This window comes from Canis lupus, chromosome 8, assembly GCF_048164855.1.
Source record: "Canis lupus baileyi chromosome 8, mCanLup2.hap1, whole genome shotgun sequence".
NCBI classification, from domain to species: Eukaryota; Metazoa; Chordata; class Mammalia; order Carnivora; family Canidae; genus Canis; species Canis lupus.
The window spans coordinates 22,226,904-22,243,001 of NC_132845.1; the positions used below are offsets into that span (position 1 = coordinate 22,226,904).

A 16,098-nucleotide genomic window follows, 5' to 3' on the forward strand; every position below is an offset into this window, starting at 1 on the left:
CAGATGCAGTTGACTAGCTGGAGTCATGCTACATTTCATAGGTGTTTACTTAATCAATTTTGATTTCACAAGTTTCCTTTTCTTATTTTGAAAAGTTTGTATAATTTTTCAAGTCTTAAAATTTTTTATAGGGCTGTAGGAGGCTCATTTATCCATTTATTGGATAAAGTGGTCCTGGGTCCAAGGTAGCTATATGTTCCTTGGCCGGGAACTACCAGACAAGCTCCTAGCATCTGCTGATAGGAGCCAAACTCCTTTACAGGACTTGGACTCATCTACTCAAAGCACAGCACTTGGCAGCCTTCCTATGGATTCTGTAGGCAGAGCAGAGGAAGAACATTCCTCCCACCAGAATTAAGGGCCATGTCTATGTGTGGGTGGTGAGCATTAATTCCCAAATAAGGCATTCGGAATGCAAAACAATCCATCCAGGCTAGTCATTGCACACTGACCGCGTGATGAAACTTTGAAGAATCTAGGAGAAAGAAAACAGGGAGAGTAGTAGGAAGGGGTGGGAAGAAGAACTAATTAATAGTACAATTATTAAATTAAGAAAAAAATCAGGGGCACCTTAGGTGGCTTATTCAGTTAAGCCTCTGCCTTTAACCCGGGTCATGATCCCAGAGTTCTGGGATCAAGCCCTATGTGAGGTTCCCTGCTCAGTGAGGAGTCTGCTTTTTCTCTCTCCCTCTGCCCCTCCCCACTTGCACTCTCTTGCTCTTTCTTTCTCAAATAAATAAAATCTTAAAAAAAAAAAAAAGGGAAAGAAATCAATTCTAAACTAATAGATTGAACATTCAATTTTATGGAATGGGGAATAGTAATGAGGAATTTAACTACAAAACATGCCAGGCATTATATATACATATTTTAAAAGATTTTGTTTGTTTGTTTGTTTGAGAGATTGAGAGTGCAAATGGGAGGAGGGAGAGGGACAAGCAGACTCTGCGCAGAGCATGGAGCCCAATGCAGTACTTGATCCCACGAGATCACGACTGAGCCAAAATCAAGAGTTGGATGCTCAACCAACTGAGCCACCCAGGCGCCCCATACCAGGCATTATATTAAGTTCTCCAAAAAGGTAGGTGCCCTTAGGCAGGTCACGTATGTAGATAGAATATGTGTGATTCCCTAGTATAATATGATAGTGTGAATAAAGAACATAAAGCAATAATTATGGGGGAATGGATGAGGAGACAGTAATTAATGGGGCCTGAGGAAGCCCAGGAAGATCTCACAGAGACTACAGCTTCTTAACTGGATCTTAAAGGATGAAAGGATTTTTTCCAGATGATAATAGGAGGGAACAAAATTCCAGGAAGAGGAGGCAAAACGAGCAAAGCTATATAAATAAAAAATAATAAGGGTTAACTTTCATTGAGTGCTTCTATGTGCCCTGTGTTCTGCTCTAAGCACTTCACAGAACCGTGGTAAGAATGTTATTCCACTTTATGGCTGAGGAACTGGAGGCACAGGGAGGCTAAGCAAATTGGCAGTCAGGTTCTAGAGCCCTGGTCCCTGCCTCCTTAGCCACACTGGCTCTGAGGTTAACCTGTATAGACCTGCAGGGTCATAACTAAGGTTGCTAGATTGACCAAATAAAAATACAGGATATTGGTTAAATTTGAGTTTCAGATAAATGCCAAATAATGTTTTAGTGTGAGGATTACATAAGATATTTTATCTGGCAACTCTAGCCCTAACCCTGGACCCCCTGGCCTGACCTAGGACAGCTTCTGTATGGCTACAAATAAATGCTCCCACAACTGACGCTTTCCCCACCAGCATCTTCCATCTGGCTTTCCTGGGCTTGGCCGCCGGTCTGCCCTGGCCTGCCCAGCCCTCTGGTGATGGACCTCACAGGCATGCTGTCAGAGAAGCCCTCAGCGGCCATGGAAGGTGCTGGTGCCAGGCAGAGACTCATCTCTGACCTGCGGCCAGGTCTGCTCAGCCTCAGCACATTCCTTCCCAGCTCAGCTCATCCTTGGCACTGAGACCAACAGCAGAGGGAGGGCTAAGTACAGCTCCATCACCCACCAGCCGAGGGGGCACTGGGTGGGTTCAAGTCTACACAGGTTAACCTTGGAGCCAGTACCAGATAATAGGACCCATAGGAGAATGGGGCAGGGGGTGGAGAGGGATGGGGGAGGTGGGCTTAGGCTCATTGCTCTGGGGGTGACATGGCTCCCTGACCTCCATTCAGGAGACGGGTGAGTCTAGATGTGCCACTGTCTCTAACCTGCAATCCCAACCTTGACCTGCCTGTCAACCACTGGACTTCTTTCTTCCTCGCCTCGTCATACGTGGTAAGCTCCCAGGTCTAGTTCCTGGGTTTCCAGCTCTACAACTGCTGAACTTTCCTTCTCCTGGGAACTGGTTCCTTCTGATCAGCATGGCTATGTGACAGCTGGCACATCCTTAGGTGATGCCCGCTCCAGTTGGGACAGGTGCTTTCAGAGCCACAGAGGACCCTCTGAGAGGCTGAGGGAAAATTAGGTCTATGTTATGCAGCCATCAAAGACAGTTATGTGTTACCAAGCGACACACCTAGATGCATATCTAGGTACAGGTTTGGTGTCCTGTATATTTTTATACATCCAGTAATGACTAAAATGTTTACACTTGGATCTTTTAATACAGTGTTATGGTCTTCTAAAAATTAAGAAAAAATGACTAAACATGTATACTGTGTAACCTTCGACTCAGATAACCTTGCCAATAGAAATTTAGCCTCTTAGGCCCAGGCAGGGCCAGCTTCACGGATGTGATGGTACCAGGCTCGGAGTTCAGGGGGACCCCAGGCTTCGTCTAATGCTCTGCTGTCACCATTTGACGATTCTTAGTGACTTCTGAACCAGGGGCCCATATTTTCATTTTGCACTGAGCCTCACGTATTATGTACTCCACCCTGTATGTCCTGAAATGGAGTTTAGCACACGCAGGATGAAAAGAGCTTCTGAAACAACAGCCTTGAGAGACCTAGACTTGAGATGTGGTGGCACAAATTCATAAATAGGAAGGCATTGTCATTTGGGGAGGAAAGTCAAGTCAAATCATATCAGGCAGGTATCCTGGCACCTGGAAGGCAGCTTATTGTTACAGGAAATAGTGACAACAGCTGCCAGGTGTGGCATGTCAGGAAAGTCAGCAAATTCACAGAGATGCTGTTTCCCACAGACACGGGCATAACCAGCACAAAGCCAAGAGTGCAGTGCAGGGAGGGGGTCTGGCAACGAGCTACGCCCCGGGCCTGTGCTACGTCCTGGGCCTGTGCTATGCCCCCGGGCCTGTGCTATGCCCTAGGCCTATGCTATGCTCCCAGCCTGTGCTATGCCCTGGGCCTATGCTATGCCCCTGGCCTGTGCTACGTCCCCAGCCTGTGCTATGTCCCCGGCCTGTGCTACGTCCCCAGCCTGTGCTACGTCCCTGGCCTGTGCTATGTCCCTGGCCTATGCTATGTCCCAGCCTGTGCTACACCCCTGGGCCTGTGCTATGCCCCTGGCCTGTGCTATGCCCCTGGCCTGTGCTACACCCCTGGGCCTGTGCTATACTCCCAGCCTGTGCTACGTCCCTGGCCTGTGCTATGCCCCTGGGCCTGTGCTGTACCTGGGCCTGGGCCATGCCCTGGGCCAGCCATTTCAGTACTGCAGAGCACAGTGTCTACATCCCCAGCCAGAATGTCGCCCTCCCTCCCACCCACCGCCCACAGGGCTGGCACTGGCCCTCCCCCAGAGGACTCAGCAGGGGGTCTTGGGCCTGCGAGCAATGTACCAGGCACCAGGAACCCAGAGGGGGTACCTGGGCTTGTCCTGCTGCTCACTCAGCACTCCTTTCCTTCCTCTGTCTTTCTGCTCAGTCTTCTCCTCTCCCAACATGCCTCCCCATCCCAAGCCGGGTCCCCTTCCAGGCTAGAAAACCCTGATGCATCTGGATTCCCACAGGATCAGTCGCTCAGTGGAGCAGAGGTCAGGGAGGGGATGGCCTTTCCCAGCATTTCTGTTCTAGTCCAGCGGCTGTCTTTGCTATCTTAGGTGATAGGCATTAGGGACCGGCTGCCAAGCCGTGAAGCTGAGTGGGAAATTCAGTAGAGCGGGCTTTTTGTTTATTTCTAATAGGAAGTTAGGAATTACCCGAGAGCAAGGCCTGTGTTTCCAGCTGACAGCCTGTGTTCAGCCTGGGATAAAAGTGCTCCTGCTGACTTCCACATCCTCTGCCACCAGCCTGATTGATAACAGCTGCCGATGACCCTGGGTAGAGCTTGGCTTTCTGCCCGCTCGTGTCCGCTCAAGAGTCCTTGCTTGGCTGACATCAAGTGACCAGTGCTCAAATCTGCCAGATGGCTCCAGACAATCTGCTCATCAGGGTCAGATGTAACTCAAGATGCTAGTACTTGGAGGAAGTTCTCAGACTGTCACTTCGTGGTGGGCTCGGTGACTGAGCCTCTGACTCCGCCAATATCCCAGTGGCATCAGTGGCAGTGGGGCCCAGGCTAAGACAGCAGCTTGCAAGTTGGGAAGGACATGCCGATTAATAATAGCTGATATTATTAATAATGTCTGATGCCTCCATGGAGACGTTGTAGCATGGCACTGAGATCGTCAGTGTGTTCAGGCTGCCTGGGTGTGAAGCCTCACTCTGGCATTTGTTAACTCTATGACCGTGGGGAAGTCACTTAGCCTCTCTGTGTCTCAGCTTCCTCATCAGTAACATGGGGCTAATGAGAGTGCCTTTTTTATAAGGTTTCTGTGAGGATTAAACATGTAAATATTCGTAAAACACTTGGAACAATGCCTGGTGCATAGGGAGTATTTACTGTCAACTATTATTATTTTTTTATCCTCACAATGACATTAGAAGGAATGCATGTTGAAAGATTAAAAACTAGCTTCAAAGAGGTTAAGTAACTTGTCCAGGTGACACACATAGTAAATGACAGAGTCCTGACTTCAATCAGAGCCTGGGTACCAGCCTCCACCCCAGGGTGCCTCAGTGTGGAGAGGTGAATGGAGAGGTGTCCAGCTCTGGCATCTGAGATCAGCATTCCCAATCACAAAGACGTCCTTTTGAGTTTACTCAGGGCACCGGAGAAGGGGAGATGAGTGGGTACAGGGTATCAGAATGAAGATCTCTCTTTTTTTTAAAAAAAATTTTTATTTATTCATGATAGGCACACAGTGAGAGAGAGAGGCAGAGACACAGGTAGAGGGAGAAGCAGGCTCCATGCACCGGGAGCCCGACGTGGGATTCGATCCCGGATCTCCAGGATCGCGCCCTGGGCCAAAGGCAGGCGCCAAACCGCTGCGCCACCCAGGGATCCCTGAAGATCTCTCTTTAAAACAATCTGCCAACCAGAAGATTATAGGAGTGGAGGAGTTAAGGTGAGGACCCTAGACTGTCCCATTTGCTCTTCCTGCTATAATCCAAGGAGCTCCTAGCTAGTGAAATCCTAGCAAGCAGAGTTGCTCCAAGTAACTGGTCTTTTGTAGTTTTAGGGAGAACGTAGAAGGCTATGGTTTAAAGCAAAAGGCACTCTTGATTGCTGTGGTTGACAAGGTGCTAATGGTTTCTCATAATCTCCAAATCTCCGTTAAGTGTTCTTCACACTGGGCTGTGATTAAAACTCCTGCTCCTGGGGGACCGACCGTGGTGTGTCTCTCCATCTGCCAGGTTCCATTTTCTCTAATTGGCTTGGGCATCTGTGTCTGCTTAAATAGAATTTACACCTATTAGAAGCAGTTTTCCATATACACAGATCCCATCCTTGCCATCTACTTTTGGTGACACAAACTCTTCCCCAAACTGAATTAGACTGAGAATGGAATCTGAGAAACTAAAACTCTCTGGTGTTTAAAAACACTGACAAAGCCATCCTAGGTTTCTGCTGAAGTACACTATTTTACAAATTGAAATGGGGAGCTTTTTTGGTAAACCTACTATTTAGAAAATAAACAAACAATGAAACATGCATACAACTATTTCAGAAATGCTACCACACAGAAAAGAAATCCTCTTGCCAGAATGCCACCATATAAAGAAAGCAATTGAAGAAAAGAGTACTTGTTGAAATGCCACTGACATTATATCAAGTGGAACTAGAAAGAAAATTAATATCCTGCTTAACTCCATAAACCTTTTTCCAAATCACTTATTTTTAAAAATACAGCCTGTTTTATTAAATAATATTTATTGAACAATAGACTGTCAAGTTTCTGTATATAAAAATAATTTAAAAATTATCTTTTTTTTATGTGACTACATCAACATTTTATTTTATTTTATTTTTTTAATTTATTTTTTATTGGTGTTCAATTTACTAACATACAGAATAACACCCAGTGCCCGTCACCCATTCACTCCCACCCCCCGCCCTCATTTAAAAATTATCTTATCAGCTTTTGGTATCAGAAAAAATTGGGGTGCTAAATTGAAAATGGTCTGGAGATGATGGGATTGGTTAACAGAGGACTGGTATTCTTAACATAGGTGTTAGGTCCATCATTTATTGCTAACCCCAAAACTTAGTGTCTTAAAACAGTACCAATCACTTATTGTCTCCCAGTTTCCATGAGTCAAGAATTTCATTCTGGCTCAGAGTTTCTCATGGGATTATAGTCGGTGTCCACCAGGGCCTCATGATCTGAAGGTTGCCTGCGACTGAAGGAGCTGCTCCCAGGGCGGCTCACTCACTTGCCTGGCAAGTGGGTGTTGGCTGTGTGCAGGGGTTTCAGCTCTTCTCCATGGGCCTCTCCATGGGCCTCTCCATGGACTACTTGAGTGTCCTCAGGGCTTGGGGTTGCCTTCCCCCAGAGTGAGTCAAGAGACTGAGGTGAAACCCACAATGCTGTTTGTGACCTCCACTACGCCCTCTACCAGACTCAATGCAGGCAGAGGCTACATGAGTGCTTGAAGACCAGGGGGCAAGAATCACTGGGGACCATCTGGGAGGCTGGCCACCACAGGGAGCTCTAATACTAACCAGTTTCAAAATGCCTTCTGTGATCTTCCAATTTATGCCAAATCTTTTTCTTTCTTTCTTTCTTTCTTTCTTTCTTTCTTTCTTTCTTTCTTTCTTTCTTTCTTTCTTTCTTTCTTTCTTTCTTTCTTTCTTTCTCTTTCTTTCTTTCTTTCTTTCTTTCTTTCTTTCTTTCTTTCTTTCTTTCTTTCTTTCCTTCCTTCCTTCCTTCCTTCCTTCCTTCCTTCCTTCCTTCCTTCTTTCTTTCTTTCTTTCTTTCTTTCTTTCTTTCTTTCTTTCTTTCTTTCCTTCTTTTTTTCTTTCCTTCTTTTTTTTTCTTTGTCTTTCTTTTTTAAGATTTTATTTATTCATTCATGAGAGACACACAAAGAGAGAGGCAGAGACACAGGCAGAGGGAGAAGCAGGCTCCATGCAGGGAGCCCAATGTGGGAGTCGATTTCACGTCTCCAGGATCACACCCTAGGTTGAAGGCGGCGCTAAACCGCTGAGCCAACCGGGCTGCTGCCAAATACTCCTTTCTTATATTTTCATAAACCTGAACTGCATTCATCACCTGACTACAGGCTTCTGCTTTGTCACAGATGCATGGAAATTTAGAGCTGAATAGTACTGAATAGCACTGTAGCAATCATCTACCTCAATTCCAAATGCCTCTTGAGATCATGTATTAACAGGATATCTTTATGTGTTCCTCTCCTCTCCAGACTATAAGCTTCTTGAGGACAGGGACCAGGTCTTATTTTCATGCATTCCCAGCACCTAGTACAAAGCCTATAATGCAGAGATGCCCCCTGAAGGTTGGTTGAAGTATTTTACTCACTTTGGTCGAATCACTTCATTCTCTGGAACTATTCCCATTTGTACTGGACTGGGTGACTTTTAAGCCACTTGTCACTTTATCATGTGAAGAGCCTTTTTTCCTAGAGGAACATGGTCATGTGACCTGATAGCTTTTCATCATTGTCTCATTTCCTTTTGATTTGGGATAGAGATAGTCCACTGGCTAGTGAAGTATAGAAGCAGACCAGCTTATAGCAGACCCTCCAAAGACAGTGTTAGAATAAATTGTTATCCTGGGTCCAGTCTTTGAGCCAAGACGAGTTCAAGGACACTTCCCAACTGTGTTGTGAGAAGGGAAAAGAGGGGTGACAACTGAAGACAGAGACTCCTTTAATCTGTGAATGAATCTACCATTACTCCCTTGCTCAAAAGCCCCTTTCGTCCCCTGTCACCAACAGAGCAAAACTCAAATTCCTTGGTTTGCATCCGGGGCACCTTCCCCCTCATGGACTCCTTGCTCCATGCTGGCTGTTCCCTCTCTGGAGCTGTTTTCTTTACCCATCATAATCCTTTACCCCATGTGACCTATTCCCAGCAAATTCTAAGTCAGCACCCTCCAAAGACCTCTCACACTGAATATAAGTTGTTTTGGAAGTTGTATTCCAGAGAAACAGTTGAGATTAAAACTATGCCAAGATGCATTTTTAAAAATTATGCTGTGTAATTTTTCTTGAAACATTTCATCTACTGAGGAATGGGCAATAGATTATAAATGAATTAATTGTGCCTTCTTGGGGTTTTTACTTGACGTCCAAATCATACTAGAGAGAAAATTGAGCCCATGAGAAAGAGCGACTAGAGGTGACCCTTCCGTACCAGGAGCTAGTACCCCATGCAGAGGTTAAAAGTCCAGTAAACCATCCCAATTACTCCATAAATCTCACATATCACTGTTTCTACTGCTCTGGAGCAAACAGATTCTGCTTTGAGAGCTTCATAAAATTCACTCCTATTTAGCCAATCAGCCCCTTTTACTGTTAAAAGATGGGCCATAAAGGGAAGTGCTGATACTACTTTTCCTTGAGGCACCTGTCTGATGCAGTTCCAAGCAGGTGGTGTTTTCCCGAGTTGACTCCTTTGTTTGGAAAACGTTTGGAGACTTTGCTGAGAGCAGTCAATCACCCAGGAAGTACGGACAAGCCCATTCTTACCATTCTTCCTAAGTACACTGACCTCATTATTTGCCCATAAATGTGAATTGATATTTATTTAATGTGTCTGTTTGTAGAGAGACTGTCAATTGGTCTGTGTGCCTGTCATCTCTCTGTCTACATTATTATTGTCTGCTTCTTAAAAAGGAGGGATAAGGGTTAATGGTACAATATCACATAACAGGCTGCTGGGGAAGGGCGCTGGGATACAGAGTGGGAAGTGGAAGAAAGTACAGGGAAAACCCATGGATCTAACCTAGCCAGGCCCGATTAACTGGATCCCAAGAGGCAGCAGGCTGGATGCACCAGAACCTGCATGGCCCAGAAGCTTTCACATCCATGATGTTGCTTCAGCCATGCGATGGCCCTGTTAAGTAGGCAGCATCATCCCCACTTTCCAGAGTGCAAGAACCCAGGCTTAGAGCAGGAGGAGGGTCTTCGTCAGATCACAACTTGGTGGCGATATCATTTATTCCGAATGGAGCTTGACTGCAGGGCCTGCTCTAGGTATAGTCTGACGTTGGTGGAGTTGTGTGGTTAGTTCTGGCCTCCTTGTCAGGACACGTACCAACAAGGGTAAGTACCGTACTGCTCGCTGACCTCCAGGGTAGATGTATGGAAAAGAACTCTGCTTCTCCAGCAGTGGCACTCTACACGAGCAACTGGTAAGTAGAGGAGACAACGTGGGACTCTCCCTTGGCTCTCCCCCATCACATCACACAGGCCACCCCCCTGCTGGGTACACTACAGAGGCTAAGCCTTCTGCACATTAGGGACCAGGATTTGAAAAGAGCCCCCCTAGAGAAATCGAGAAGCACACTGGGGCTTCCCTCCAGGCTCTCTTGGGCACCTCCCTTGCAACCTTCCTTCTCCCCATGCCGCTATATTATTGATTATAAAGGAGGCCAAAGGAACGCCTGGGTGGCTCAGTGGTTAAGCATCTGCCTTTGGCTCAGGGTGTGATCCTGGAGTCCCAGGATTGAGTCCCACATCAGGCTCCCTGCATGGAGCCTGCTTCTCCCTCTGCCTATGTCTGCCTCTCTCTTTCTCTCTCATAAATAAATAAAATCTTAAAAAATAAAAATAAATAAATAAAGGAGGCCAAGGCTGAGGCAAGTGCCCACCCCCCCGTTCCTACAGAAACCCCTATCCTACCTTCCCTGGCTCGCCTCTCCCAGACCTCCCTCACTGACATAATTTATTGCTTTCATTAAACAGGACACTCAGCCAAATGCAGTGAGTTTCATGTCTTCTCTGCGAGGAAACCCCCTGAGGAAGCAAATTGACAGGTGTCTGAAAGAAGAAAGAAACTATGAATGAAAGCAATTCGCCCAAACTGTACAGTCTGTCTTTCCCTTCCCAGGTTTCTCTAACTTGACTGAGCTGGACCGAGACCCAAAGGCATTTCTTTTTAACTTAATTATCTCCAGGGAACCATAGCTGGAAGTCAGGCACACACATGTCTACCCCACACAGCGGGTACACTTGTTGGATGGCTGGGGCCTCAGGGGGTCAGAGGTCTCATGGGTGACAGCAACTCTTCTCTCTACAAACAGACTCTCTGAGACAGACAGTGATAAAAGATCTCCCAAGTGGAGCCCACCGCGGGGGCAGAAACACATCACCTGCTGGTTCAATCAGGAGACTGGACGTGGGGCGGAGGACGGATGCTGCTGGCCTGGCCATGCCACCTGGGGTTGGCAGCTGGATTCAGCCTCTGCCTGCCTCCAAGGGGATTTAGGCACTTTGATGACAGATTATTTCACCCTGTGGCAAAAGAACAGAGCCTTTGTCAACAGCGTCAGTGCGGGGAGCCGGGTGGCCTACTGCTCAATTGCTTCCAGAACTGCTTCGTCATAGGCTTTTCTGGTTATTCACAAATTGCTAAAAACATTGTCTTCTTGGGCTGAAGTCTTTTATATGAAATAAAGATGCGTGATAAAGATGCATTTGTCTCCCACCCACCATCTTCTCTGCCCCCGTCCTAGCACAGTCAAATAAACACTCCACAGTCTGTTACTCCTTGATAGAAAAAGGGTCTTGGGTTCTGGTCTCTTGCAGAAGTTTATAACTATGTGTGTAGTGGGGGCGAGGGGGCATCTCTTCTTGCCTTCCTCACTTGTTTGTTGGTTTCCCACTTAAAAAAATGAGGCCATTCACCAATTTTATGCCTGGGCATATTTCTGAGGGCATGTGATCATATAAGTGAAAGTATCTAGAACCCCTCCAAAGGCAGAAGCTTTTATTCACTCTTCTATAATAACTGGGTGAACCTAGAGGTTGATGGGAGGTATTTGGGGTGATGGAGGCTACAACCCTAATAATAATTCAACAAAGTTCTGACGCTCTCCTCGGGTTCTATGGATTAGCTCTCAGATCTGAAAGCGTGTGGGGTAGGACGTTGACAGCATCCGACTTGCTGAGTCTCCCAGGGCAGTCACAGAAGGCTCAGCCACCACCCGAAAGAAGCCTACGCGGGGTGTCATTCCTGGCCCAGAGCTGGAAGGGGAGGCTCCTGGCTGAGATGTTACCAGTTCAGGCTCCATCCCAGTCTCCCCCTCCCAACATACAGACCCCCTCACACTTTTTCAAGATGCCTTTTGCGGTGAACATGTACAAACACTAGATGTAAAGTTTGAGACTTTCCATGTTCTTAATCCCTGAAGAAGGAGAACTTCATGGGTAGTTGAGAATCCTAAAAGAACACTAATACCTTTTGCTGAACACAGCAACTTTCTCAGAGCAACAGAAAGGGAGAGGCCATTACTAAATTGGTTCTCTCCACAACCCGCGGGCATCCTCAGGGAACACAGGGCTGGCCTAGCACATACACCTACAAATATACTTGAGGCGCTCCACGCTCAAAAATCCAAATCCACACCCTCCCACTCTGTGCCACTCCTTAGTTTCGACTTTTCTTTTTCTTTGTTCTTCCCCTCCCCGCCAAACTTCTCCAAAGGGCAGTCTGCACAGTCTTCACTAACATGACACACATTCCCACTTACCCTTGAAAGTGCCCTCCCCTAGGCCACTGGCTGCCTCTCAATTGTCCAACCCAATGGCTGTTCAGTCCAGCTCACGGCCGTCTCTTCTTGGGGCTTCTGCAACACCGCACCTCTTACTTTTCTCCATCTCCATTAGCATCTGATTCTCCTTTCTTGGTTTCCTTCACTGACCCTTTACCTCTTCTTCCTTAAATAATGGATTCCCCCAGGGTTCTGGTCTTAGACTTCTTTCTCATCCTTTTAGTAGACACTAGTCTTTCTTTATGACTCAGCAGCCCCTCTGAACAGACTTCTTCTGTCCGAGAATGCACTATCCTAACAGTGTAGTGGGAAGCAAAGGTGGCATAGGCACTCTGTTTCCCAGCTTCCCTTGAAGCTGCTATGCAAGCCTGCAACCTGGGACCCAGCCAACAGATGTACCTGGAACCCACCTTTGAGAGGGTAGCCAGGCTCAGAAAGGTATGCACCGGTGGGGCCCATGCTGGTGAGGATAGACACGGCCATGCCCAGTTCTAGAAGTCGTGCCCAGTATCCCGTAGTACAAGCTGTGGTCCCCTTGCCCAGTGTTGAATGGTCAGTATGTGTGTGGGGGCACCCTCTGCTTTCCACAAAGACCCTTCTCTTGAGTAACAGCATTACATCATCACATGTGCAGGCCTTGCTGTCATCGTCACTGTGTCTTGACTGAACCTCCAAAATACCCCTAGATTTTTTCTCCTGATGTGTCCCAAAACCACCACATGAGCATAGGATCTCATTAGCTCTCACCTGCACCATGGAATTGGGCCCAGAGCCAAGGGCTCTAGTTAGAGGCAGTTTCCCTCTGGGAAAATGAGTTTCCCTGCCTCTCATTTCATCCCTTCCAATTGAATTTGCACTGCTGCTGGATTGGTCCTTCCCAAATATAAACCTGACTCTGTTGTTCCCATGTTTAAAACCTTCTAGTAGCTTCTCACTGCTTTCAGGATAAAATCCAAACCCTTTCATATGACATTCAGATTCCATGACCCACTGCTGCCCCACGGACCCCTTGTTCCAGCCATGCCCAGCTGCTGTGTCTCTTGCAGTACCTCGAGGCCTCTGCTCACTGTGATCCTGGAAGCTCCTGTCTGCTCCAGCCTCGAGCCCACCCATCACCCAGTGATGACTCGTCAAATGCCTGTGTACCTGACTGAGAGCCAAGCCTGGTAGTTCACTGTAAGGTCCTCACCTAAAGAGAATGCAAATGCCTGCTTCTCTGAGTCCTTTGTCCAGTGTCCCTGGAACAAAAGGAATTTGAGAACCTTCTTTTCTGCCTCCCTTCCTAACTTATTCATTTTCTCAGCACATTATTTATTGAATGACCACTCAATGTTAAGTACTAAGCTAGGTGCCAGGGTGAAGCAGCAGAGCAACTTCACGGAACACAGGGCCGACTGAACTCCCACTGTCTCAACTAGCTTGCTTGCCCAGGCTTCAGCACCATCTCCTGAATTCCCTTCCTGTTCCCCTCCCCACTCTCAAATGGCCAGCTCTCACCTCTGTCTTTCTTCTCGCTCACAGAGGGTGACATCCTAACTCCCGCATCCTTTCTTCCACTTGGCTTGATCTTTTTCATCTCTAACTCCTGTCATCGACCCATCCCTGAGAACTGCCTCTAACTAGAGCCCTTGGCTCTGGGCCCAATTCCATTCCTTGGACCAAATGCCTTGACTATTAATGCCACTACAGGCTGAATTGGAGTTGGCCATACTCAATGACCTTGTGGCTTTAATTTTTGACTCTTCTGTATCAGTAAGTAGCCCCTTTGATCACCACCACTTTCAACCTCCCATCCATACTCCACTGCTGTTCACTTCTGTCCTCATTGGTCATTGCAAGTCTTGCTATTTGTAATTCCCCCTCCTTCATGGCTTCCATGTCTGGCAAACTGTACTCTTCTTTCAGACTGTGTAAAGGTCATCTCCTCTGAGAAGTCCCCAACTCACCCCTACTTTTCCTGCACATTGTCTTTGGGGTATGCTCATATCTCTATGAGTACATACCCCATCCTACTGTAGTTCTGACTTTCTCACTCAATTGCAAACTCCATAAGGCTGCGCCTATTTCTTAAAGCATTACTGTACCCCTGTGCCTGGCCCAGCATGTGACACAGAGTAGAATAGAATATAAATATAAATGTAGTAAATATAAGGAGAAAATCCAAATTCCACACTGAATTCATATCTCTAAATTAGATCTCCTTTCCCACACTCCTATTTCTATTTATGGCACATAAATATTTATCCAAAGAGTGGGGAGAGCAAACAACACTGCTAGCCTTCTTGGTCCTAGAGTCTAAACCTGACCCACCTTCCATTTCTCCTTTTCCCTCCACTCCATAGCAAATATTTAATAACTGGCTCCCTGGGAGAAAAGCCTTGTTTTGTTGTGTTTGCCATTCTCCATGGTATAAATACTCCTACCCTCACTGACTTCAAGCAACCAATCTGAGGGTGCTAAATGTGGAGCTAGGAGAAAGATGTGCACACTGACTTGTGTGAGGCAAAACTAGGAACCAGCTCCAGCACACCACAGCCTTCCCTCTTCACACTGAATCAGTTCCAAGTCCAGCTAACCCTCCCTTATTCTCTGATATCCAACTCTTCTTCATCACTTTGTGCCTTCTTCCCATACTACACCTTTTCCCAGGGGAATCTGTCTTCCCAGAGTATACTTTTTCATTGCATTAGCTTTCCTTTCTTTTTTTCTTTTTTTTTTTTTTAATTTTTATTTATTTATGATAGTCACAGAGAGAGAGAGAGAGAGGCAGAGACATAGGCAGAGGGAGAAGCAGGCTCCATGCACCGGGAGCCTGATGTGGGATTCGATCCTGGGCCTCCAGGATTGCGCCCTGGGCCAAAGGCAGGCGCCAAACCGCTGCGCCACCCAGGGATCCCTGCATTAGCTTTCCTGTGGCTGCTATAATTAACTGCCACAGACTTGGTGGCTTAAAACAACACAAATTTCTCATGTTCTGGAGGCCAGAAGTCAGAAATTGGTTTCAGTGGGCTGAAATCAAGGTGTTGGGAGGGCCATGCTCTTTCTGGAGGCTCCAAGGGAGAATCTGTTCCTTGTCTCTTCCAGCTTCTGGTGATTGCCAGCATTCCTTGACTTGTGGCTGCACCACTTCAATCACTGTAGCCCTGTGGTCAAACCATCTTCTCCTCTTCTGTCTGTGTCAAAAATCCCCCTGCATTTAGGGCCCTCTCAGATAATCCAGGATAATGTCCCCATTTCATGAACCCTAATCACATCTACAAAGACCCTTTTCCCTACAAGGCAACATAACAGGTTCCAAAGATCTTTGGGAGCCATTATTCAACATATTGCACTGATTATTTTTAAGATGGCTGGGTCTTAAAAGTATGCAGTGGGAAAAAGACAGTCTCTTCAACAAATGATGTTGGTAAAACTGAACAGCAACACACAGGAGAATGAAACTGGACCACTCTCTTACACCATTCACAAAAATAAGCTCAAAATGGATAAGAGACCTAAATGTGAGACCTAAAATCATAAAAATATTTGAAGAGAACACAGGTAGTAATATCTGTCATTAATCATAGCAATATCCTTCTAGATATGTCTCCTGAGGCAAGAGAAACAAAAGCAAAAATAAGCTATTGGAAATACATCAAAATTAAAACTTCTGCACAGCCAAGGAAATGACCAACAAAACTAAAAGACAACCTACTGAATGTGAAATGATATTGCAAATGACATATACTATAAAGGGTTAGTATCCAAAATATATAATGAACTTATACAACTTCACACCAAAAAAAATCCCAAATAACCCAATTTAAAAATGGGCAGAAGACATGAACAGACATTTCTCCAAAGAAGACATCCAGATGGCCAACAGACACATGAAAAGATGTTCAACATCACTCATCCTTGGGTGAAATGCAAATCAAAACCACAATGAGCTATTGCCTCACACCTGTCAGAATGGCTAACATCAACACAAGAAACAACAGCTGTTGGAGAAAACGTGGAGAAAAAGGAACTGTGCACTGTTGGTGAGAATGCAAACTAGTGCAGGCACTCTGGAAAACAGTATGGAGGTTCCTCAACAAATTAAAAATAGAAACACCATAATATTCTG

At 46.2% G+C, this 16,098-nt stretch overlaps 1 long non-coding RNA gene across 1 annotated transcript in view; it reads right to left on the bottom strand.

The window, feature by feature from the left end:
* Positions 1-3,734: 3,734 nt before the first annotated feature.
* LOC140637975 (uncharacterized) overlaps positions 3,735-16,098 on the bottom strand; it is a 78,930-nt gene continuing 66,566 nt past the window's right edge. The window contains exons 5-6 of the long non-coding RNA XR_012035090.1: positions 10,590-10,731; positions 3,735-5,702 (exon numbers count right to left, since the gene is read on the bottom strand). This is a non-coding gene — a long non-coding RNA (uncharacterized lncRNA). The remainder of the gene's footprint in view (positions 5,703-10,589; positions 10,732-16,098) is intronic.